Raw genomic sequence first — 25,175 nt, 5'->3', positions numbered from 1 at the left:
TCAAATACCCGCCTTAAACAATATTCAGAATTACCAACCAAAATCAGATATAGAAGAACACATGTGAAAGTTACAACTCAGAAAAAGTATCTATATTAATTTTGTAAATCTATCTAACATCCTAATATTTTACAATATAAGAGCTTTCAGCCAAACACCATGGTATACTCACTGTAATCCCAGCAGCCAGGAGGCTGAGGCAGGTGAATCTCAAATTTGAGGCTAACCTTAGCAATTTAGCAAGGCACTAATCAACTTCGTGAGACCCTGTTTCAAAATAAAACTTTAAAAAGTGCCCCCTTGTTTCAGTCCCATACACACACACACACACACACACACACAGAGAGAGAGAGAGAGAGAGAGAGAGAGAAGAGAGAGAGAGAGAGAGAGAGAGAGAGAGAGAGAGATAAACAGAAACATGAGTTTTCTTGATAGATAATATATATGATAAATGATAGATAATAGATAAGATAAAAGATGACATATAAATAACAGAAGCAAAACTATATTAAATTTACTCTCTCTGCAGTATATTTTCCAATTACATGCTGTTCAGCACTAGAGGCAGTCACAAAGTCACAAGTATCTTTTCTTTCTCTTGTTCTCAGCAGCAGATGTAAAGTCACCCTACATTTTTTTTGTAACAGCACACCACCCCTCTCTCTATTTCACTTCCTCTATGGCTCAGTCACAATAGGAATATATTAGGTTATATCTTTTTAGTGTACCAAAAAGTGTATTTACATTATAATTTAGATTCTAATGGTATTATCAACCAGGAGTATCAAGCCAAAGCATTATTTCTCTTTAAGTAAAATTATTCTTTTCCCCTATTCTTTATTTTAAACATCATCATAAGATATTGGATATAATATTTATATATTCCATGAAATTTAAATTCTCTTTAAGTCCATATGAATGAAAATATCAGGTTTTCACTTGCTCTGTCCTTATAACATGCAGTGTATACAAATGCTGGTGTCTCTTCCAGTTCCCTTGAAACACATCTAACTTTTATGGATGAGATTTTGGAGCCTCTTGTTGAAAATTTAGCTGTAATGGCAAAAGAAGTGACTGTGCTCATCCACAATGCATGCCACTGAAATTACACCTCATGGAGGAATAGAAAGACAGTGTTTATTCCTGTCAAACTGAAGGAACACCTGCAAACATAGATGGGGATGAAGGTCAAGAGCACCACAGAGCACCTGGTGGAGTGAGTATTTTAATCATTCATCTCCTGAAAGAGAAACAATGTTAAATCTCACAATCTCACAATTCAACTAGCTTATTACCAGCAAATTCTGCCAAGTTTCTATTCATTTGAGGTAGGCTATTTATTCCAGTGAAAAACACCACTTCCCGTAACCATGTGTTTTCACATGAACTACTAGCGTTATACATTCTTGTGTCATGAATAAAAAAAGCTAGGACACCTGTGTTAAATTTCATTCATCCCTAAGTGGAATAGTATGGATATCTGTCTTGTTTTCTGTACTTCTATTTTATTCTGATTTTATGCTTATAAGGAAAGCAAATGCTTTAATCTTTGGGGAGTAAAAAATAAAACATTATATATATTGAAAGTTATGACAAATTGTCATTAAATAAATGTTTCAAAGGAATTAACCTGCCATATGTTTTTAGAGCCTTATTGTTCTTTGAGTTACATAGGAGTACTGCAAGAGTCTATTATGTTTTTTTTTCCAAAGGGACTAGAACTTACACATTGTTAAAGCATAAAATATTGTAACAGTTTGCAGAGATTTAGAAGGTATTCTAGAAACATTAGGTAGGAAAAACAGATTGACTGTAATCAGGAGAATTTCAAGATTATAGAGCATTTGTATTTGTGGGTTTATAACCGTGAACAAAAGTTCATGGAAGAAAAATTGCATTTATAACAAAATGAGTTATTGCTCAGCTTGAGGCAAAATATTCATTTGGTAGCTTTTTGTCCCAATGCTTACTTAATGCTTTAAAAATTTTAAAGCAACAAAACTTCCATGGTAAAATTCAAGCTAGCTTTGTGTGTGTGTGTGTGTGTGCATGTGTGTGCACACATCACACTCCTATGATAATGCTATTGTCCTCCCAAGTTTCTTTGTACTACTCCAGTATCTTCATTGCCCCCAGAGTCCAAGGTTAATATTTTTTTATGTGTTGCAGCTAGATGGTGCTAGCCATCTCCTATTAATAACCTGATAGAAGAGCAAAAGCTAAACCTCTCTTACCTTAACTGAAATCATTTGAAAAGAATCATATATTTTTACTTTCTTTTTTTGTTGTTGTTTGTTTGTTGGTGTGTTTGCTTATGTGTTTCTGGCAATGCTGGGAATCCAGACCAGGGGCTTGCAGACATTAGGCAAGTACCTTACCACTGAGGTCTGAGGTCTACCACTAGCCCAGGAAAGATTTTTAAATGTGTCAGTTGAGGGGCTGGGGTTGTAGCTCAGTGGTTGAGCGCTTGCTTTGCATGTGTGAGGCACTGAGTTTGATTCTCCTCACCACATACATACATATATATATATATATATATATATATATATATATATATATATATATATATAATATATATTGTGTTCGTCTACAACTAAAAATTTTTAAAAAGGTGTCAGTTGGGTAGGAGAGACATTCGATTCACTTCTAAATTGACTAGATTGATATGATTGATCTTAAATATGATCCTTGGATTGAGTATGCCCAACAGACAATTGTTGGACAGTGTGACTCTCAGTATGTTAGTTTTTTTTAAGCATATTTATTAGAGAACTTTACAAATGCTCTTTTTTCCTTGCTAAAGTAAAGGTATCTGCAAATGCAAAAAATCGATCCTTTTGTGCTATTTCATGTTGTTATTTTTATGCAGGTTTCTTTTTTTTCTGAAAAGTAGGTTATTTGGTCATTTAAGATTTCTTGAGACAAGCACAATTGCAAGTGAAAAAGTACCCACAAACAAAGTTTCTTCCTTCTCCCTTTATCCCTTCATTTCATTCTCTACCTCCCCTCTGAGAAACGTTGTAGCAGTGGAAATGCAGAATCTCCATTTAGCATCTTCAATATTTAATAGCATGGGGAGAGTAATCCAGTTAGGGTTTGGATCTTTTCAGTTTCATTGCTCCAAAGCTGTAGGAGGGAAATAATTAATATTTGTCATTTTGATATGAGTTTGGCTCATTTTACCAGATGAAAATACAAAAGCAAAGGAAAGAAGACAAAACAATTTTCTCTTTTTTTCTGGCCATTTTAAATAACTTATTTGCAGAATAATATTTGGAAGTTAGTCAGTGAAGATAATCAAGTGATATTTTATGAATACCTAGTGTTGGGCTTACTCTTCAGTGTTGGCAGAATCCCTCGGTTCTCTCTTGAGCTACCAGAGAAAAAGATTTAGGCAAGAAGAAATAATACTCATTGTTATGGTTTGGATGTGATGTGTCCCCTAAAAGCTGACACATGAGTCAATGCAAGAAGGTCCAAAGGCGAAATGATTAGGGTTTGAGAGTCTTAACCCAATTTGTGATTTAATCACCTGATAGTGATTAAGTGAGTGGTAACTGAAATGGCAGGAAGTGGGAATTGGGGGCATGACTTTAGGGTATATATTTGAATATGGCAAGTGGAGATCTTTCTCTGCCTTCTGATCATCATGTCAGCTGTTTCCTTCTGCCACACTCTTCCTCCATGATGTCCTGCCTCACCTGAAACCCCAAGGAACAGAACCTGCTATCTATAGATTGAGACTTCTGAAACTGTGAGCCCCTAAATAAACCTTTATTTGGCTACAGTGGTTCTGGTCAAGTCTTTTAATTGCCACAGTGAAAAAGCTGACTAAAACACTTGCTTTCTTCCCCCCACAGCCAAGACTTCATTTTCCATCCCATTCAATAAAAATTTCAAAGTCAAGTCAAATTATGAGAAATCACTTTCGATGGAAGCTCATATCTGACATTTATACATTCCCAAGTTATAAACACCATCATAAAGATAAAAGTAAAGAGAGGGCATCTGGCATGACAATAAAAGTATAAGCAACTTGTTTGTACACCAGTTATTTTTCTATTCCTCCTGTCTTATGTACCAAAACCTTTATTAACTCTTAATAGGTAATGATTGTACTAGGATATTTTAACTACCATCTCTAGACCCATAACAGGAAACTACTACCATCAAAATTATGTTTACTAAAGTTTTTATTTTTCAAATTTTCTAAACAAAATTAATAAATATAAAGTTTCAATTAAAGTAAACCTAGAGCATTTTAAGTTTTCATGAGTTTTTCTTATATCCAGAAAATATCTCTTGCTTGCCAAACCAACTCAGAATATATTCAGTCTAACCAGGAAAAAAAATACATGCCTTTGATCTTTTAAATATAATGTAAGAAAGAGTGAATTTCTTAACACTCAATGAATAGCCAATAATGGAAAACATTTCCTTAGAAAACAATCTTATGTATAAGCACATGAGTACCATTTAAGAGGCTTGCATATTTATGACCTTTGATCTAATAGGAAAGCAAAAATAAATATGTTGCTACAGCTTAAAATCTACACCAAATTCATCTGTCCATAACTACCACTAAAAATATCAGTAATGCTTTGATATAATTGAGGTGACTATTACATATACTTTTAGGTTATATTTATTTTTGTTTCTCATAAATGAACCATCCATTATTGTAAAGTGCCACTTAATTTGAATTTTCATATATTTCTATAATGATTTATGTTTAAATTATGAAATCACTCATTTTCACTCTCAATGTTTTATTTTTGTGCATTTAGCTAATGAATATCACATTCTTTGAATATGTTATTTCTTTAGTAAGTTATTTTACATCATAAATATATCTAAGCAAAGTCTATAGTGCATGCATCCCTATTCTCTTTTATTTGAAGAATAAGTGTATTGCAAACAAATGAGCACAGAGTGATAAGCAACACTCCCAAGCTCCTTCTTCCTCAACAACTCCCACTATGGAACCAAGAAAGCTGAACCGTCCCAGTTCCTGTACATTGTAGAAGGATGATGACACCCTGTTTAGAATAGTGAGACACCACAGAAAGTATGTTGCTTGCTAATTTCCTGATTAAAGTAGTTCCCTTGTACCTTCCGTTTTGCTGCCAGTAAGTTATGATTTCTAGAACTGAGGTAGCCTTCTTGTAACCATGAAGTACAAAGATGAGTAAACAATGCCAACACACTAAGAGAACATAAATCAATGGATACGATCATGATCTGCCTGTGCCTACATCATTCATCTCCAATGATTCATTTTGTTGTCAACTTGACTAGATTAAAGGAGTCCTAGAAATTTAGTAAAGCACCCTTCTGTGTGTGGGAAGAGGTGCATCCAGGGAAAACTGATGTGTGGATGGATGAACTGAGTAGAGGAGATCCACCTTGAGTTTGAATGGTACTATCAGAGAGGATCTAGATAGACTGAAGACGCAGAAGGGAAAAGCTCTCTTGAGCAGGCTGGTTTTTCTGCCTTCATTGCCACTGAACATTGGACTCCAGGTTCTTCTGCCTTTGAGTGAGGACTTGAACCACCAGCTCTTTAGGGACTTTCAGGCCCTCACCTCATACCGGGGCTGCAATATTGTCCTCTATCTCTTGTTTTCATGCTTCCATTTTCTTGATCTAAGAAGCCAGCAGTTTCCTTGGCTTGGCAGCCTATAGATGGTCATTGTAGAGTTTTCAACTTCTGTGATTGTGAGAGCTGATCCAATGTCCTCTCTTATATTTGTATATCTTCTACTGTTTCTGTTACTCTGGGGAATTCTGGGTATTACAAACTCTTAAGTCTGTTTATACTTGGAAAAATAAAAACCCAAGCTGTTTTCATAATTAATATTGTGTTATTTGAGATATGTTCTACTTGGAGAAGTGAATAGAGCTATTGAAATCACCTTTCATTTATATTAGCTAAATTTTCAGGTTGAAGTAGTTAAGTGTAATTATATTACTTTTGTTTGCAATTGACAAGAAAGTCAAGGTAGCAATGATGTCAACAAGTTAAAAATTTACTTCTTTGTACAAAATATGATTAATAAGTATGCTACGCCATAATGTCACAGGTCTTGGTTTCTTATTTTGATTTTTCTGTGGCTTATACTGATGGACACTTACTTTGTTTCTTTGTGCTGGCTATTGTGATCAATGCTACAATGAACAAGAGAATGAAGATGTCTCTTATTCAACCTTAAAAAATGAAGGAAATCTTGCCATTTGCAACAACATGTTGATCTTGGAGGACCTCATGCTAAGTAAAATGTTAGTGATTAAAGGACATTCTTGCATGTTCCATTGATAAGAGCTATGTAAATTAGTCTAACTCACAGAAGCAGGTAACAATGGTGTTTTCTAAGCTGTGGGCTGGGCAAAATGGGAAGCTATTGTTGAATGGATGTAGAGCTTCAGTTATGCTAAATAAATGAGCTGTAGAGATCTCTTGTGGAAAAAGTGTCCATGGTTCTTGTAGTTTACAATGCTTTAATGAGGCACTCCAAAATTTGTTGATCATATATCTCATGTTTTCTTACAGGTACACACATACACAACACATATCACATACACATCCCAAACAAAAGCAGATGAAAGGACAGTTTCAGAGGTGATGGATATGTCTATTACCTTGATTGTGGTTATGGTATCACAACTGTTTGCATCATGTCCAAACTCATCAAATTGGGTACCATAATTATGTATAGTTCCTTAGGTATCAATGATACCTGAATAATACTGTTAAAATCAAACAACAACAACAACAACAAACCTGACTCCTAAGGGCAGAAATTCTATCTGCTTTCATCCTATTCACTTAAACTTAATTATAAAAACTCACCTACTGAAAAAGGAAACTGAGAAGTGTGCCCTGCTGTAAATTTTATTATAAAAAATACAAGGACGCATGCTCTTCAAGAGTGAAAGTCCTAGGCAGGTGCAGAGGTGCGCACCTGCAATCCCAGCACTATGGAAGCTGAGATAGGAAAATCCCAAGTTCAAGGCCAGCCTAAAGAACTCACTGAGCCCCTAAGCAACATAGTGAGACCCTTTCTCAACATAAAAAAATAAACAGGGCTGGGGATATGGCTCAGTGCTTAAATGCCCCTGGGTTCAATCCCTAGTACCAAGAAAAAAAGAAGAAAGAAAGAAAGAAAGAAAGAAAGAAAGAAAGAAAGAAAGAAAGAAAGAAAGAAAGAAAGAAAGAAAGAAAGAAATTTAAAAAAAATAAATTCCTAAATTCTACTTTAGCTTCTCTTCTGTAGCCAGTTCGAAGTACAGCATCCCTCACTGTATTGCACACTCTTTTCTATCAAGTGCATATACATAATGGTGCAACAGAAGCAGGAAAATACATTAAACCATAGTAATTACAAGGCTATAGTAATAATATCATTCATTAGTTAAGGATAATGAATACTCCCAACTTTGGCTGAAATGCATATCTCTTTATTAGCAAATCTATCATTTCCTGATTGTGTCCTGTGTGAAGAATCCCCCCTTTCATTGTTCCCTGAGTACCTTCTATATGCTGAGAGAGTGTATTCATTATTCTTTATTGCCCATAGAGGTGACTGTAATGGGCATAAGGAAATACATCCTTTGTGGGGACTACAGATTTTTTTTGTGTGTGTGTGGTCCTGGAAATCGATCCAGGGTCTTGCCTATCCTAGGTAAGTGGTCTGTCACTGACCTGCATCTCCAACACAGGACTATATATATTTAAGAGTCCACCTTGTGTTGGTACAGATTTAAGAATCCTGAGATTTCTCTTAGGTAGACAATTTATTAAAAATTAGTAAATTGCAATCCTGTCTGATTCATGTTTTCTGTAGCAATACAATTGATTCAATAACTCTGTAAACCTATTTATTTTTTTCTAGTCAATTTTGTATCCATGAGTCCTTAGCAGAAAAGATTGATTCGACCTAATTTTTTTAAGCCTCAGTTCTCTGGTCTCTTATGTAAAGAACTTTGGCTATTCTTAATTCTCTCAGTTAGTACTGGTTATGTTGACACTATTTCAGTCAATGTTATAGATGATGCTGTGTGGTTTGAATGTCCCCTTCAAAATAGTTGGTGAAATGTTTTTTTTTTTTTTTTTTTTTTAAGAAACTTTAATTCAATTTTGGTATCAGGGATGGAACTCAGGGGCACTCCACCACTAAGCCACATTTTCAGCCTTATTTCGTATTTCATTTAGAGCAGGGTCTCACTGAGTTGCTTAGTGCCTTGCTTTTGCTGAAACTGGCTTTGAACTTGAGATCCTCCTGCCTCAGCCTCCTGAGACACTGGAATTACAGGTGTGTGCCACCGTGCCCAGCTGGTCTTGAAATTTAATGGACATTGTAAGAGTACTACAAAGCTCTTCTTTAACAGGTGATAAGGGCATGAAGGTTCTTCCTTCAAGAATGGATTAGATTAGAATGAAATAGATTAATTATTGCAAAAATAGATGTGTTATAAAATTGGGTCTCTCTTGTATTCTAGATTTCTAGCCTAGACTTCCCAGCCTCCAGAACCTTAAGCCAAATAAACTTTTATTTTTATAAATTATCTAGTCTTCAGTATTCTTTTACAGCAGGATAAAATGACTAAACCAGATACAAAGACAACACCTTTGATATAACTCAGCCATTAGGCTTATGGTTTTTGTGAGAAAGGATATCATTAGATCTTTTGCTAACTTGCCTTTTCCTAGAATTTGGTTTGGGGTATACAGTTGACTTTTTCAAACCTTCAGGGCACCAATTTATAGTATCTTCTATAGATGTAGGTCCCTGGCCATGCTCAAAAATGCTTTCAATAACACACCAAATCCCCTTTCTATCCTTGGAAACAGGGCAGCTCTAATGAGTTCATCTCTCTCTAATTTGTTGAAAGCAGTAACATTTTCTGAACATTTCTTCCCATTTTCTCTGAGTCAGTAAAATGTCTAGTTTCCATGTTATAGCAGGTAGCACTGGACTAAAAGTTTTTTCCACAATTTGCAAAGGTAATTTACAATCCAGCTTTTATAATCGGAGGTTTTGCTACTTTCCGATATAAACAACCAGGTTCATCATCTCCATAGTGTAGCCTTATCATTATGATTCAAGACAGCCGTATTTGCATCTTAAAGAAAAAGATGAAGAAAATGATGGAGAAGAGGAGCACTGTGTACACACAAACTGTCTCTCGTAGAAGATATCCTATACACATACATAATGTATTTTTGCTTATATCTCTAATTGTTTGAATTTAATCACAAGGCCATATGTAGCTGCAAAGAGTCTAGAAATATAATTTTTATTCTGAGTGGTTTTCAGCCTAGATTAAATTTAAAACGAAAGGAGAGAATAATTATTGGTGGGGGGGAATAGCCATTTTACCACACTGTTCTATCATTGTTTTGATTTCTCTAAAGCAGTCCTGTGGTTTTACATGTTCAAGGATAAGTAAATGAAGGTAGTAATCAAGGACTCAATTCCTATCAAGGCAATAGCAACAGAGGAAAAACTGATTTCTTGGAATTAGCAATTTTATGATGGAGGAGGAATCTTCTTAAAAGTTTTTAAAAATGTACAAAGAGAAAAAATTTACCAGCCTCACTGAGCTAAAGTACTACTCTACCCAGATAGAAAATATCCTATGATTCATCGGTTATCAACAATCTTTTTTTGAAAACATTGATAGAAAGGCAGGGATCTATATTGTAGATTGCATGTGTGTGCACATACACACATGGTATTGAACCCAGGGATTCACACATGCTAGGACAGTGCTCTACACCACCAGCTCCAGGGGATTATTTTCTCATTTCCTTCTTCCTATTTTTCTGATACTCAGGAATTCACAGTCATGTTTTGTCTCTTCTGTTAAAGTGATTATTAATTCCTTTTATTTTGGGAAGTCCTGGGTGAAAATATATTATTTGTTCCTCTCCACTATAGTAAGTTTGGTTGAATATTCTAACCAACAAACTGTTTCTAACCCAATTTCCATCTAATTCTTCAATGCAAAGCTAAGTAAATTCCAAATATAAGCCCTCAGGATTGGGTCTTCACATTTTATGATCTTAAAATACAGCAAGGATTAGCAATTATAACAGCTATGAATGAAATAAAAAAATGTTTTTTCCCCAAAATGTTTGGATTTGGCGTTATCAAATATGAAGCAGCACTGAATCAGAAATAAATCAACTTCAGGAAAGATTATAATCTCTTCATGACAAAAGATTTGCTTGTCTTATAGATTAATCATTCCATTATAAAAGATATTTTAATAACATTTATCATGCATTATCAGTTTTTTTATTTTTGAAACCTTAAGCTATTGATGTAACTCTCAATGGGTATCAAGTCTTTCATTAAGTGGTTGGTTGCTAAGAAACTGAAATTTTAGGATGAGAAATTTTATCCACATTGATTGCATTGTCTAAGCAAAATGATATTTACAGTAATAAAAAGAAGAAAAATTAGTTTTAAATGTGTATATGTTTATATAAATGTAATGCATATGTGTATATATACATAGGTATATAAAAATGTGTCTACTCTCAAATTTAAATATAGAAGCAATTAAATGCATTGGTAATTGATAAATACAATTTTGTAAAATTATAATATACAGTGAAAACAGAAATGATAATTTTAAATTGAAAATATCACTCATATAACCAGACAGAATGAATTATCTTAAAGCAACATTTTTGTAATAAATGTCATTTTCTCTGGGCTGGGGCTGGGGCTCAGCGGTAGCGCACTTTCCTGGCATGTGTGAGGCACTGGGTTCAATTCTCAACATCACATTTAAATAAATAAAAAGGTCTATCAACAACTAAAATATATATAAAAATGAAATAAAAAAATAAATGTTATTTTCTCTATTTTGCCCATTCTTTGCATCAGAAATTTATTACAATATTTAGGAAAAATTTGAAGCGTATAGCCATTTGAACAGACTTCCTTAAAGGCGTTTCACTCAGAATACTAGTACTTAGAAAAACTTAGGGGAAAAATAATCTCTTGACCAAAGCATTTTGTATTTTACCCATTTTAGGAATCTATAATGCACTTCAGCAATTTAGAGGACCCAGCAATTCCCAAAATTTCTTTTAAAGGCTTCTGTTTTTAGTCAACACTAATTACATCTCTCTAAATAAGTTCTGCTGAATGCATTTGGGGAAATGCTGATGTAAAACAATATTTGAACGGTCATTTTACTCAGTACATTATAAAGGGGAAATGCTTAGTTTATAAAAACTCAATTCATGTTTCTAAATGAGAACTGTACCAGAAATGATGTTCTTAAAAGAACTTTAATTATCTCCTCATAAAATAGCTAGTCAGAAAACTTAGCCATGGCAAGTGAAGAGAATAATTTCCACTTACCATTTCAATGTTTTGTGTGTGTTTCACAGGTATTTCTCACCATCTGGTATCCTCCATGGTGTTCTTGCTCCATGCTGACTGATGGTTACACTTTCTGACGGGATTAGCTGAAAGTGCAAATGTAGAAAAATCACTGACTGGAAGAGTTGAGAGGACCTGGAAACAGTTGTTATAGATAAGGTAATGTTTGGGTAGTTTTGTTTGGTATGTTTATTTTTGGACATATCTTCTTGAGATAGGGGGCAGGCTGTGCCATTTGCAATTCACCATGCCTGATTAAGCAACCCTTTCTCTTGCTTTATATGCAATGTGAGTTCTTTAGAAAATTGATTTAGTTTAATTATTTGCCTTACAAGAGTCATCTCCTCGACAAGTCAAATAATGGACTTATCACTGGAAACAGAACTGTGGGAATCTAAGAAAGTTGGAACAACCCAAAATCTGAAAGAGTCCAACAAAAATAATTGAAGGAGACAAATGTGATTGGAAGTAAATTGCAGTAGATCAGGATATGTGATTTTTCATTCTAGATGCCTGCTTTTGGTAACCCTTTAAATTTCTTTCTTTGAACTCATTTTCTACCAGTGATTAGAGCACAAGTCATTGGCTAGCGTATGATCTGCTGCTTGTATATTTTGCTTGTTACTATTTTGAAAAACCATAGCTAGAAAGGATGCTATCAGTTTTAGCTGAACTTGGGTTGGACTTTATCTATCAGATATGCAAATGGTCAATCACTTATGGTTTAACATCACTTTTAAGCAAAACTAAAACACAAAATGAACATTACCTATTGCGTGAACCTTTTTTAGATTTAGCTTATTACTTGAGATATTCCATCTATGGAAACCATAGTATGTCCTTTGTAAAGATGTTATTCTAAAATGAAATCTTAAACACTCTGAAAGTAGATTTGACTTTTAGCTGATTTTCTAGGAAGAAATGCTGTAATCGCTTTCAGGACAGAGAAAGAGAAAAGTAGAAGGTGTGCTTAATTTCAAAAAATAAATTAGTTGTCAGTTTTCATGGACCTTGCGCTACCCCTTTCTGTCCTGTTCTCTGCTCTGTGTCCTATACAACAGACTCCTTGATCCTGTATCTGGAGGAGGAATCTCTTCTGGCTTCTGCTTGGGGTAAGTCAATGGAAGGTGCCAGAAAATAAAAGAGAAGGAAGAAAGACAGTTTGGCGACTTCCATCTCCTATCCTTGTCTCACATTCTTTAGGTTTTAGTTATTGCCACCCACAACCTACAGGACTTCCATAGGACCTTTTTCCTCCTTCAGCCTCCAACCCTCAGTGCTTCTTAGTAGCATGGCTTCTTTCTTCTCTTTCTCCTCTGCACCTTGTAGTAGCAATTGTTCCTGAAGTTTCTTGCTCCCTCTTTCCTTAGCACCCCTTGAGTTGAGATGAAGTATGTTTCCCTGCCTGAACTCTGATACAACTGCAAAATCTAGTTTAGTATCCGACTGTACCCTTGACTAGAAGAAATTAAGAACAAAATTAATTTAAATGTATGATTTTGTAAGAATACATATTTAACTATATTATGCTGCTTGAATTCTGATTTATGCTGTGGAATAAAGGGTATATAGAAATTTAAGAGGAAAATTATGTCTTTACTTTCAATCCCGAAGTGAAGTAAGATGAACACTTATGAACATTTAGAAATCAATCAGTACTAAATTGTGTGGTTCATCCTAGAAGTGCAATTGAAGCTCAGGAAAATCATTGTGGGCTGGAGACCAAAAGAAAGCAATAAAACCGGTTTTACCTAAGAGCAGCACTTAAAGTAGGCTTGAAGAAGAAAGAGAATTTTAAAAGCTGGACGGGAGGTTGAAAAGACAAGTGGAACAGAAGTTGAAGAGTAAAAAAAAAAAAAAAGAAACAAATTGAAACAAGAGTGAGCAGAAGTGAGTAAATATAAAAATTAAAAAGTAAAACGCAAACAAAACAACAGCAAGGTGGATGGCAAAATGGGTCCCCTGCCCATTACTTGGACTTAGCTAGACTTAACCCTCTGTGTGTCAATGCAAACTCATGTGCTTAACTCCTGATGATCTGGGAGTATCTGATGACAGCCTCCATGCTGTATGCAATCCCACTCTGCCTCCACGTTCTGTGGTCAGGTTTTCTGTCGACTCATAATTTTTATCTCAGTTGCTTTCCCTTCCTGCGTGAGTCCTGGGGATTTACCATTCCTCTGCTCTCCTCACCTCTCTCCCTCTAGGCTGGGAATAAATTTGGAATCTCTTTGACCATGGAAACTGGGCTGATTATTTGTTCTCATTCAGTCCATTCTCTTCTTCTCTTAATTGTGAATTTGCACTGCAGGGTTAACCAGAAAGCAGTGCTTGTTCTTCTTTGCCATTTGACTTCCAGGTGTGTTTAGGCAATGAGGAATACTGCTAGAGAAGGCAGGGTATGCAGTGGGTGGAGTGTGGGCTATGGCTCCCTTCTTCTCCTTTTTCCTCTGGTCTAGTGGTTTGACAACTGCTCTTTCTTTATGGAAGGTCAAACTTTCATACATGACTACAGCTCTCTGAGAGATCCAGTAAGATTTCCCTTTTTTTTCCTTCCTTCCATCTCAGCAATGATGAGGGCTCCTCTCTATTGTGGTACCCACTTCTTCACATTGCTTGTGGGTTCTCCTAACTCCACTAATGGCACTGAAAGTCCTACCGTTTTGTTGGATTCTCTTTCAACCCAGCTAAATGAAGCTTATGTTCTTTACTCTAATGCTAATCAATACCAAAAGTAAGATGAACAAAAACATAAACAATTTTTAAAGCCAATCTGGGACTTGCCTCTCCATTATAAAAGCTGCATAGAACATTTCAATTTATAGTGATTACACTCTCTTTGAACAAAAAACTTTACTTTTATATAAAAATACATCTAATTAGGTATGACCTTATAAAATATTCTTGCATTTTAAAATTCAGTTTTATCTCCTTATTATTTACCTTTTCATGTGCTTGTATCTCTGTATTATAAGATACCTGAATGGAGTTAATAAGTATCATATAAGTTTTGTGGAAGGGGTGGTTTCTGGAGCTAAAACCCCAACCATATGTAAGTACTTCTTGATTGTATTTGAACCACCATTTTTATATAAGGAGTTTTGACTTGATAGACTGATACTTCACACAGTATTTTGCTATATACATTAGCCATTTCTAAGACAGTATGGACAATTACCTATTTCAATGATAAATCAATTTTAAAATCTAAGTTGACACTTTTTATTGCTATATTTTCCAAAATTAACTTTTGATTTAGGTGATTAATAATATATAAAAGTTCAAAAAAATGAAAAAGTAAAAATAAAGTAAAAAAAATGAGAAGTCAAATGTCTAATTTATTGATATCTAGTTTATTTTCACAAATCATAGAACTCCAAATCAAGTCAACAAACATACAGAAAATAGAAAATTAAAATGGTTAATTGGTTGGCATAAATATGTAGTACAACCTATTGGATATTGGCATGTTCATAAAGAGGGGTAAGAACGAAATCCATCAGTCAGAATCCAAAATAATCCTGTAATTTAATGGCTCTGAGTTTCTGTTTTCTGATTGAAAATCAGTTATTAGAACCCACTTCAGAGAATTGTGGTGAAGAGTAACTGAGGGAAAAAAAAGTATAACATATAAAAGTACTGATCTGTAATGCTTGGGGAAATCACAAACTTTAGAGAATTTGAGAAACACTCATGTGCTTTATATTTTTGGAAGCCCTTATCAATATATGAATTTATTTTTAACTTTCTACCTATAATTGAAATTCCTGAGACCACAAAACTTGGGCAGCATATTTAAATAAATATCCCAATATCTAAAACACTATTTAAGTGCTCAAAAGTGCTCAATGCAAATATGTAATAAGTCATGTAATTTGTATGTTCTTGAAATTCAATCTAATATTTTAAGATAGAAAGCATTACATTAAGCCATATACATTAAAGAATTCTTTAATGGGCAATTTTGAAGTTACTTTTTAATTAATGCCTAAGAAAATGGATGTATTGGCAATAAAATATGAGTCATTAATGGATATCATAAATCTGAATTTACTGGGAATTGATTTTTATATTTGGAGATTTTTTGTCAAAAGAAATACATACTCATCTCCATTTTATTTACATTTTAATATAAATGTAGATAAATTAGATAATGTTGGCCATATAGAAGGAGTTGGTATTGTCCGTAGAGCTGATGTCACTTATTTCTCAGGAATGCTCATGCGGTAGATATTTGTGAATCTTAAAAATCATTTTCTATTGTTTTGATAATTAAATGAATGCAAGTTCTAGTGTAAATGAATGAGAATCATTCACTATATATTTCTTAGTTTTATGTAAATTATTTTATCTTTCATGAATAAATATTTTTAATTTAAAATGCACTGGCCTGCAATCCCCATGGTTCTTCATTCTTTTTTTTCCTAAATCCATCCAATTTGTAAAATTGATTGATATGAGTAGAATATTTTATATGACTATATATTTTAATTTCTCTTATGAAATTAAGAGAATTCTAAAATTGGATATGCTTGAAAAGATAGTAAGTAGAAATCTAACATTATAAGAAACTTTCTTGGGGCTGGGGATGTGGCTTAAGCAGTAGCACGCTCACCTGGCATGCGTGTGGCCCGGGTTCGATCCTCAGCACCACATACAAACAAAGATGTTGTGTCCGCCGAAAACTAAAAAATAAATATTAAAAAATTCTCTCTATCTCACTCTCTCTTAAAAAAAAAAAAAAAAAAAAAAAAAAAAAAAAAAAAAAAAAAGAAAGAAACTTTCTGGGTGGAGGCTCATGCGGTGGTGACCGGTTGTGGGTCTGGAGCTCCTCTGAGCCACTTGTAACCATCAATTTTTAGCAGTCTGCCTTGCACCAACCTACCTCATTCCTTGAGGCCATGACCAACACCAACACCTTCAAGGATCTTGCCCCTAAGATGAGGAATAGCACCTGGGTTTTGTAGCCTCCTCAGGCTGGTGGATCCAATTTCTCATTAGGATTTGATGAACCAACAGAATCATCTGTTAGAAAGAATAAAATGGCCTCTAGCATCTTTATGACACCTAAAGAAAATTCCCCTTCTTGGGCCAAGTTGGCAGATGCCAAAGATAGTGGTGGAAGCAAAGATTTGGAATCATCTTGTCGAAAGAGAAGAAATTCTTCCGAAACAAGCTGTGGAAATTTCTTAGATCTGAAGGGAGAAGGTGACATTCATAAAAATGGGAACACAGACCTGCAAGGCAGCCTGGGGCAGAGTGAAGAAAACCACTTGCCTGCTTGGCCAGTGCTCAGGCCCATGGTCCAAGTGCCTATAGCACCCAGGAGAAACCCTCCTGGCTAAGTCCAGCCTGGTCTTGAGTTCACTAACTACCCTGAACTTTGTCATTTTGTTTGTTTTCTTCATGCTGGTTTGAATGAACTGGTTATTAACCATGGGCACATAGATTATGTCTGGAGAAGGTCAGTCACTGGGAGTTGCCCAGGAAGGGTGCATCTTCCCTGTGTCCTCTTTCTCTCTTGGTCTCTGTTTCCTGACTCTGTCACGAGGGGAGCAACTTTCCTCTGCTGGGCCTCTTCCCTGTGATGTCCTGCCTTATCTTGGGCAGAAAGCAATGGAGTCTGTACACCATCAGCCTCAAATAAACTTTTCATCCTCTAAGTTGTCTTTGTTGGTAGTTTGGTCACTACAAAGAAGATGTTGACTAATGCATTCCTTATGTGTCAGTTATTCTTATTTTCTAATAAAAAAATGTAAGTTTAATTTTGCTTCTCTAAATATTGCCAAAATGGGATGGCGTTTTTTTCTCTTAAATATTTTTTAGTTGTAGATGGACATAATACCTTTATTTATTTATCTTTATGTGGTGCTGAGGATCAAACTCAGGACCTCACACATGCACAGCAAGTTAATGTTTTTCAGTGAACATATTACCTTACTGATACCTTTAAATAATTGTTTGTCTTTGCTAGATCTTACCACTATAGAGAGCTCTGAAATATGGGACCATGCTACCTGTCTTCAAATTTGTCAATTTAAAATAATATTTTTTCATTTCAAAGAAGATACACTTGTTTCCAGCTTTAACATCTTTCTATTTTCTCTTTCTTCTCTTGGATTTCATACATTATGTTTCCCTCTACCCAGAATTTGTCACCTCTTCAGGAAAAACCACCCAAAGATATTCACACGTAAGTTAGTGCTTTTCTTACAGCACCTTCACAAGGAGAGTTCTCCACTGTCACTGGACAGTTTAGGACTCATAATTCATTCACTGGTCCCAACACACAGAAGTTATTGGAAGAAATCTTGGCCATGACAAAGGTTATGGTGCAGTTAGAGAAAGAGAAATGGTGACAAGCTTCAGACCACAAAGCAAGACTGATCCCTTTAGTAGCAGCATGAAAGCAATTGGATCTTTCTAGAAGGATTCTTCGACTGTAGTACAACTCTCAGAAAACTTCAGGTAAGGTAATCAGGAACCATGGAAAAAGATCCTAATTGACAGAGCCCCACCCAAGTGAGGAATGGCTCAGCTCCTGACTACATTGACTGGGAGCAGCTCATCATGCATGAGTGCACAGTGTGAACTCCACTGCATCCTGAAGTTGCTGCAGTTGAAATATACCAATTTGCTACACTTCCCCCAGCAGGTTTTCCCTTTAAGGGAGATCTGAGACACATATCTCCATGACCATCAAAGAGATTTGGGGATTTATGTCCTTTTGACCATGTAGTCAAGCTGGGCTGACTAACTGATTATCAGTAAGAGAATTGAACCTGGGGTCTCCAGGGGAATTTTAAACTATAATCAGGACATCATAATAATTACCATCCTCACTTGGCCATGAGTAGAAAGTCAGTCAGCCAGTCCCTAGGTGAAAGAGCTTCACTAGTCAATCAGCAATAAATTACTTTTGCTTTGTATACTTTTTCAACCCCATATGCCAAGAGTTATCCTCTGACCTTTAACCAATGGAGTACTTGACATTGTGGATGTACAGGCATTCTCTGACTTAGTAGATACTTCCTAGCCATATACCTAATCATTTTCAGCTATTGCAGTTCATTATAGATATTTGTTTATTGTTATTAATTTTCTTTTTGTAATTGTGTCTTTTTAGTTATACATGGCAGTAGAATCCATTTTGACAGAATTATATAAACATGGAATATATCTTGTTCTAATTAAGACCCCGTTTCTCTCCTTCCTCTTCCCTCTCCCCCTCCCCTGCTCCCTTCCCATTATAAATATTCATAAGTCTGGGCTATGACCTAAGAGGCAAGATCCAATCTAACTCATCTAGTGGATGTTGTTCAATTATACAAGTTATAGCTGGAAACAGAAATAATAAAGAAAGTTTTTTTCCCCCTTCATTTAAGTAGCAATATAAGCACTTTCACTTTAGAATCATGATCCACCTTTTGGCATTATAACATATAAAAGTAAGCACATATTTTAGTCTCTAGTTTTTAAGTTCCCCCATTGCATCTTCTAAGATAGTCTGGTAAATATACCTAATCAGAATATTTCACTCTCTGATCCTCAGCATTTAATATACTGAAATTGGAGCTAATGCTACTGAAATCTATTTTAACTGTCAGTGGAGCCTCACAAAGTTTAATGAGTTGGAGAGATGTAAAAGCAAAAGTGGCAATTGGTAACAATTTTCTGAATAAGAGGAAGAAAGTTCTTCTGCAACTGAAGTGTTGAGTATGTCATTATTGTCTTTAGAATGGTTTGAATGTGCTCTTTGTGATTTAAGCCCAAGACAAGTACACAATCTTTTCTAGATTAAGGCAAGTAGGTTGGCAGATATATTAAGAGGATCGTCAGTGTTCCATCTGAACTGTTGCCATCTCTTTTGTACTTAATTAATAATCACTGCCTCTTGATTTGCTGATACCTGTGCAGCCAAATATAGCACATGTGCTGCATGGATAGTTTTGTTTCCTGTTCAAGACTAAACAGCATATGAAGACTTTATTGTACTTCGACTTTTGCATGAGCATTTGGTAATGTATGATAGGCAACACCTGGTCTTCAGTGGGGGGAAATACAATTAAAATATCTGTTGTCCAAACTCATTTCTCTGTAGCAAACCTAAAAAAGTATGTGCAATAAAGAAAAAAAATAGCCCAATGGAGGGCATAAATCAGCATAGTTACACAAGTGAAAGTATATCAGTTACAATTTAGGGCTCATTATATAAATTTGAATATTATTTGTAATATTTTTAATACATTAAGTTATTTTAAAGTCACCATTAAATCAATGTCATCTGGTGGTGCAGTACTATAAATACCCCAAAGAAATTTTTTATCCTGTACTTTTATTTTTTTCTGTGTTGCTTTGGCAAAATTACTATGCTACATTCTGTGTTTTATGATATAGAAAATGCATCTCTTCACTTACTACTCCATTTACAAGTATTAATAATGCTTGGAATATTGTAGGTACTTAATAATTACTCATCCAACATATTTAATGAACAACAATTGCAACAAATTAACGTATTTTAGTCCAGTTTTCTCCTATACTAATGCCTTCTTCACAAATATGTTAGGAGGATGTGATTTTCTGAAGTAAATAGAGAATGAGCACAAACTAAGTAATTTAAATGCTGTTTCTTCACATCTCCAATAGCTATTGTGGGTCAGGAAGTTAGAAAGAGTCTGTCTAGGATATTATGACTCTTGGTGTTTCTATAATAAAATGGTCACTTGATCTGGAACTGAAAGGGATGCTTGCAAGTCTCTCTCTCTCTCTCTCTCTCTCTCTCTCTCTCTCTCTCTCTCTCTCTCTCTCTCTCTCTGACTCTATTCTAGCCTATCCTTGTGGACTCTTTTTGTTTGCTCACAGTGTTCTGGCTTCAAGTCAGATGGGGTGCTTACAAGAAGGATGAGGACTTCAAGAAGAAAGGATATTAGATCACCTTTCACCTTTTATGAACAAAACTCAGAAGTCACACAGTTCAGTTACACTACAAAGGTACACCCGATTCACTTCTAAAAGTCTCAAAATTCAACCCAGTTCTTAGGGAAGGTGACTAAGCCCTCACCAGTTACTTTGAAAAATGTTCAAAACTTTCTTCATGCTTTAAAACTACCACAGAAGACTAATATACTATATATAAATATGTCTTTAGCATAATCAACATTCAGTATCAATTTGACAGTATATAACTAATTGAATTAAATGTCAATGTGAATTTCTAATAACTCTTGAGATAATTTATAAATGGCTGTCCAGTCAAAATGATAAAATTAACTCAATGCCTTATCTGTTGTAAAGTTGAAGTGTAAGTTCCGTGAACTATTTTTGTATAGGTTAGGTGTAGCAACTTTTCTATAATTATGGTCTTAAGTGTGTGATTAAATATTTTTATATCCAAGTTCAGAACTGAGTAGAAGTTTCAAATATATGTCACAAGCTTTGGATGGTAAAAAAAAGAAAAAGAAAATAAAATTTACTAGGTTATTATTTTAGGTTAGTGAGTTCACTGATTCCTCTATTCTTCATGTTTTTTTTTTCTTTCTTTCTTGACAACATTATTTAGGTGAAAGAAGACCTACTGGTATATTTCAATTCTGATACTGTTATTCTCTATAAAAAGAACTATTAGCTAGCATTAATTTCGGTAATTCTAGTCTCCTAAAAGGGAAACCTATAAACTTATTCTAAGGCTAAAGAATGAGACTGAATCCACTAAAATTATCATATTGTATCTTTGTGTTTACATGACAGTATTTCATTTTTCAAATAAAAATCCTGTGAAGAAATTATTCTTGCAAGGCCAGATTCTTCCAGTAAACATTTAGTTCAAACACCTAGCCATCAATCATGGTGGAACTAAAAACAAACAAACAATAAAACAAAACAAAATAAAATAAAGCCTCCTAACACTTTTCTATCCTAAACTGTCTTGTCTTTAAATCTTGTGACCCAAGCCTTCTTTCAAGGGCAGTCTTGAAAACATACATCCAAAAGTTGCATACTGCTTAGATTGACACATCTTATCACACAAGCCTGCACAGGAAGGAAATCATCATCTCTGAAATCTGAAACCCTGGGGCTGCCTTTTATGTGAGTTACTGGTACACTACAAATAATACACAGAGGAGAAGCTGGGATTTTTTTTTTTTTCCTAGAGTAGAGGAAAGGGATCAAGGGGAAGGGAGGAGGTAAGTACTGATGAATTAATTAGAGCAAATTATATTCCATACTTTTATAATTATGTTAAAATCAGTCCTAATGTTATGTGTAACAAAAAAGAACCAGTAAAAAATATTTGCAAAAGAAAGAATGAGCTATTTGCTATTAAATCAAGATAGTGATGTTGCATTAACTCCTTATTTTGAACCCATATATGCACTGAAATGTAAAATGTGAGAGATGCTATGAAAAAGGACCTTATAAACTAAAAGAAAGAGCAGCAACTATGCTAATCTGTGATACACCATCTATCTATTTATGGTAATGTTACCATGAGTAGAGTTGTTAGAATTGGCACTTAAGCTTTTATGCATAAGAAGTTGAATGGTATGTATTGAGGTAAAATGGATTGAAGTTGTATTCCTATGTCTGAAATGCTTTGGAATTTCAGACTCCCAAAAGTTTCAAGAGATTTTGATTCCTTTAAGTACTTGATATTTATATATTTTCCTCAAAGATTACCTGAAGATATACTAGTATACACTTTTACATATTTTTTTCTCAAAGATTATCTAAATCTATATTAGCACATTTGATATAATAAGATTCTTAATACATCATATGTATATATATGTGTATACATACATATATAATTAAAATGACTATTAAGTAGTTTAATAAAATCTGATTATATATCATTGTATAAGCAGAACAGAATTTTGTATATAAAAGCAGTAGTTGACATATAACTTCATTATTATGTAGAATATTTGAATCTCTCTTTTAAGATATAAAAGGGTTGAAATTATCAATTAAGCATTTTTAAGAATATGAAGATGACATTTTTATGGAGCACTGAGGAAATGTAGGTGATTCTGAGCTTAACTTTATCTGTTTACCATTTAAGGAATTTAGGGATGAGGGAAGTACTCATATCTGGTATCAGACCAGTTCTCTGATAAATGGGAATAAGAGTCAGGTGCTGTTCTAAAATCATTCAGTCTATATCTGGAACTGAACTACCAAACTAAATAAAGCACTTCAACTAAACCACCTTATAATCATACCAATGTAGTGAACCCCCACCCCATTTTTCTCTAACAAACCTTCTACATAAAGAATTAATATTATTTACTAATGGACATATCAAATTTCCTATTTATAAAATGCTTTTAGCAGATATAATGAGACTATTTATTTGAAAATAAATCTGGGGTTTATGAGTTTATGGGGTATAGGTGGCTGGAAAGTCAAGGCCAGTCAAGTTTAGCTATGTAATTAATGAATTATGTAATAGAAATATTCCACAACCTAACGAATTCTTTGACATTCACAGTGCTTCTAAGTATATTGCTGAACAGGAGGTTCATCTCTTAAACGCAAACCCAAAATACGAATCTGGGAGAAAAGAGGCGTTTTTGAGAATTGCACTAGTCTCAGACTTCCCTAAGAAGACAGTTTCTCCTGACCCAAGGATTGTATCTTTTAAATTATTGGTAAAATTTGGAATTAGCTAAGCATTGTCTAAGACCCATGACTCCTGTGAGTCTGATTTACAAATACACCATCTGTAAATATTACACAGAGATAAACCTTTAAAGACCTAGTTAAAACCCGCTCAGCAGTATGACTCTTGAACTGAGCTTAATTTCTTATATGTCATGTTGATTCCAGTATGCAAAGTTAGGAAAGGCGTTGATACAAGGGCTGTTTAGAAAAATGGGAGTTCAAAACACAATTTGAGTCAAATGTATGAAAGATGATATATCATGAGCTATGTAATGCTTTAAATAATCAATAAAAAAAAAAAGAAAACAGATTCTAAAGCCAGACTTCTATGAAAAATAAAAATCTTATTTCTAAAAATTAATCTAAATTATATTAATAACTTATATTGAGATATTTTAATATAACTTTAAGTGATTCAATTAGGAATATTTACTTTTTGTTTTAAATATTTATTTTTTAGTTGTAGTTGGACACAGTATCTTTATTTTATTTATTTATTTTTATGTGGTGCTGAGGATCGAACCCAGGGCCTTGCATGTGCTAGGCAAGCACTATACCACTGAGCCACAATCCCAGTCCCAGGAATATTTACTTTTTTATGTTGTGATAGTTAAGTGCTGTAATGAAATCTTCCTCGAAGTTTAGAAGAGACTATTGTAAGTAAAGTCAGAGTTAATAGATCAACATAAAAAGCAGTAATAGATTTAGCACCTTTAGCATAAAACATTACTAGATGACTATTAAAAAGCATATTTGTGGGGCTGAGGATGTGGCTCAAGCGGTAGCGCGCTCGCCTCGCATGCGTGCGGCCCGGGTTGGATCCTAAGCACCACATACAAACAAAGATGTTGTGTCCGCCGAGAACTAAAAAATAAATATTAAAAAAAATTCTCTCACTCTCTCTCCTCTCTCACTCTCTCTTTAAAAAAAAAAAAAAAAAAAAGCATATTTGTGCTTTTCTTTTGTATGAAAATACTTAATGAAAATTTAAAAAAAATTATCCAGTTAAAGCCTTAGGCAATCCAAAAAATATAGGTTATCATTATTTTCTCTTTCTCGAGTTTATTCTATTTATCATATTCTTTTATTATATCTCATTCCCACCCTCAATTTTATAGGTGTTGGCACAGAATCACAATACTAGGCAAAGTAAATCATAAAAATATCTCATTGCACATGCATTTAAATTAAAACATATTTTGCTCACTAAATTTGGGGGCAATTTTGGAGGACATTGTTATCTAATGCTAAGTGCCATGTTCTTGGAATTGAATTGTGAACAAATCCCAGTCGACTCAGGTTGCTGAGGCAGGAGGACAGGAAGTGCAAGAGGAGCTTAACAACTTCGTGAGGCCCTAAGCAACTTTGAGATACCCTGTCTCAAAATAAAACTGAAAAAAGGGCTGTGGATGTGGCTCAGTCTTAAACCACCTGGGTTCAATACCCAGTACCAAAAAGAAAAAAAAAAAATTAGATACAGCATTTTCATTCCAATATCATATGGTCTAGTAGGAAAGACATAATAAAAATAATAATTAGTAAATACAAAAAATATATAATTGGATTGATATTAAGTAGTTTAAAAAATAAAACTCTATGAAAGAGATTGAAATATATATTTTATCTACTTTAATGACTTTTGGGAAAATCCCCTGGAGATGAACTATTTAAGATCTGAAGTATGAAGAGAAGCCATATTTATTTTTATGAAGAAATTGTGTTGCTTTCTCAGTACATAGAGGTTAATAATGTAGTAGCTAAGAAACTTTAAAATTTTATATAAAAGATTTGAAAAAGATATATTTATGAAAACCTTGCAATAGATCTTCACTTGCAGTTTAATATTCAGAGGTTAAGAAGTTTCAAGATATATTGGACTGAAAGTTTATGAAGGACAGGGCCTATATTTTATTAGCTTTTCTTTCTCCACTGCCAGGTTAGAGATGATTTTCAAAATGGACATTTCTGCTGATAAGATCAATCAACAAGGCCTCATTAGTATCCTGCTGTAAGAAAATTTGTGCCTGCTATTTTAAATATAGCTAATATTTTTCTCCTTTGGATGACATTGTTGTTCAAGTAGTACTACTTTAATATATGAGAAAG

General features: G+C 34.3%; 1 pseudogene across 1 annotated transcript; it reads left to right on the top strand.

Annotated features, from left to right (window-relative positions):
* Positions 1-16,303: 16,303 nt before the first annotated feature.
* Positions 16,304-16,665, top strand: LOC308631792 (jupiter microtubule associated homolog 1-like; annotated as a pseudogene). The gene has a single exon. The product of its transcript is annotated as a jupiter microtubule associated homolog 1-like (transcript).
* Positions 16,666-25,175: the final 8,510 nt, after the last annotated feature.

This window comes from Spermophilus citellus, assembly GCF_964194105.1.
Source record: "Spermophilus citellus genome assembly, chromosome: 12".
In the NCBI taxonomy this organism is placed as follows: domain Eukaryota; kingdom Metazoa; phylum Chordata; class Mammalia; order Rodentia; family Sciuridae; genus Spermophilus; species Spermophilus citellus.
The sequence above is the reverse complement of the archived record's forward strand: the minus strand, read 5'-3'. Positions and strand labels throughout refer to the sequence as shown.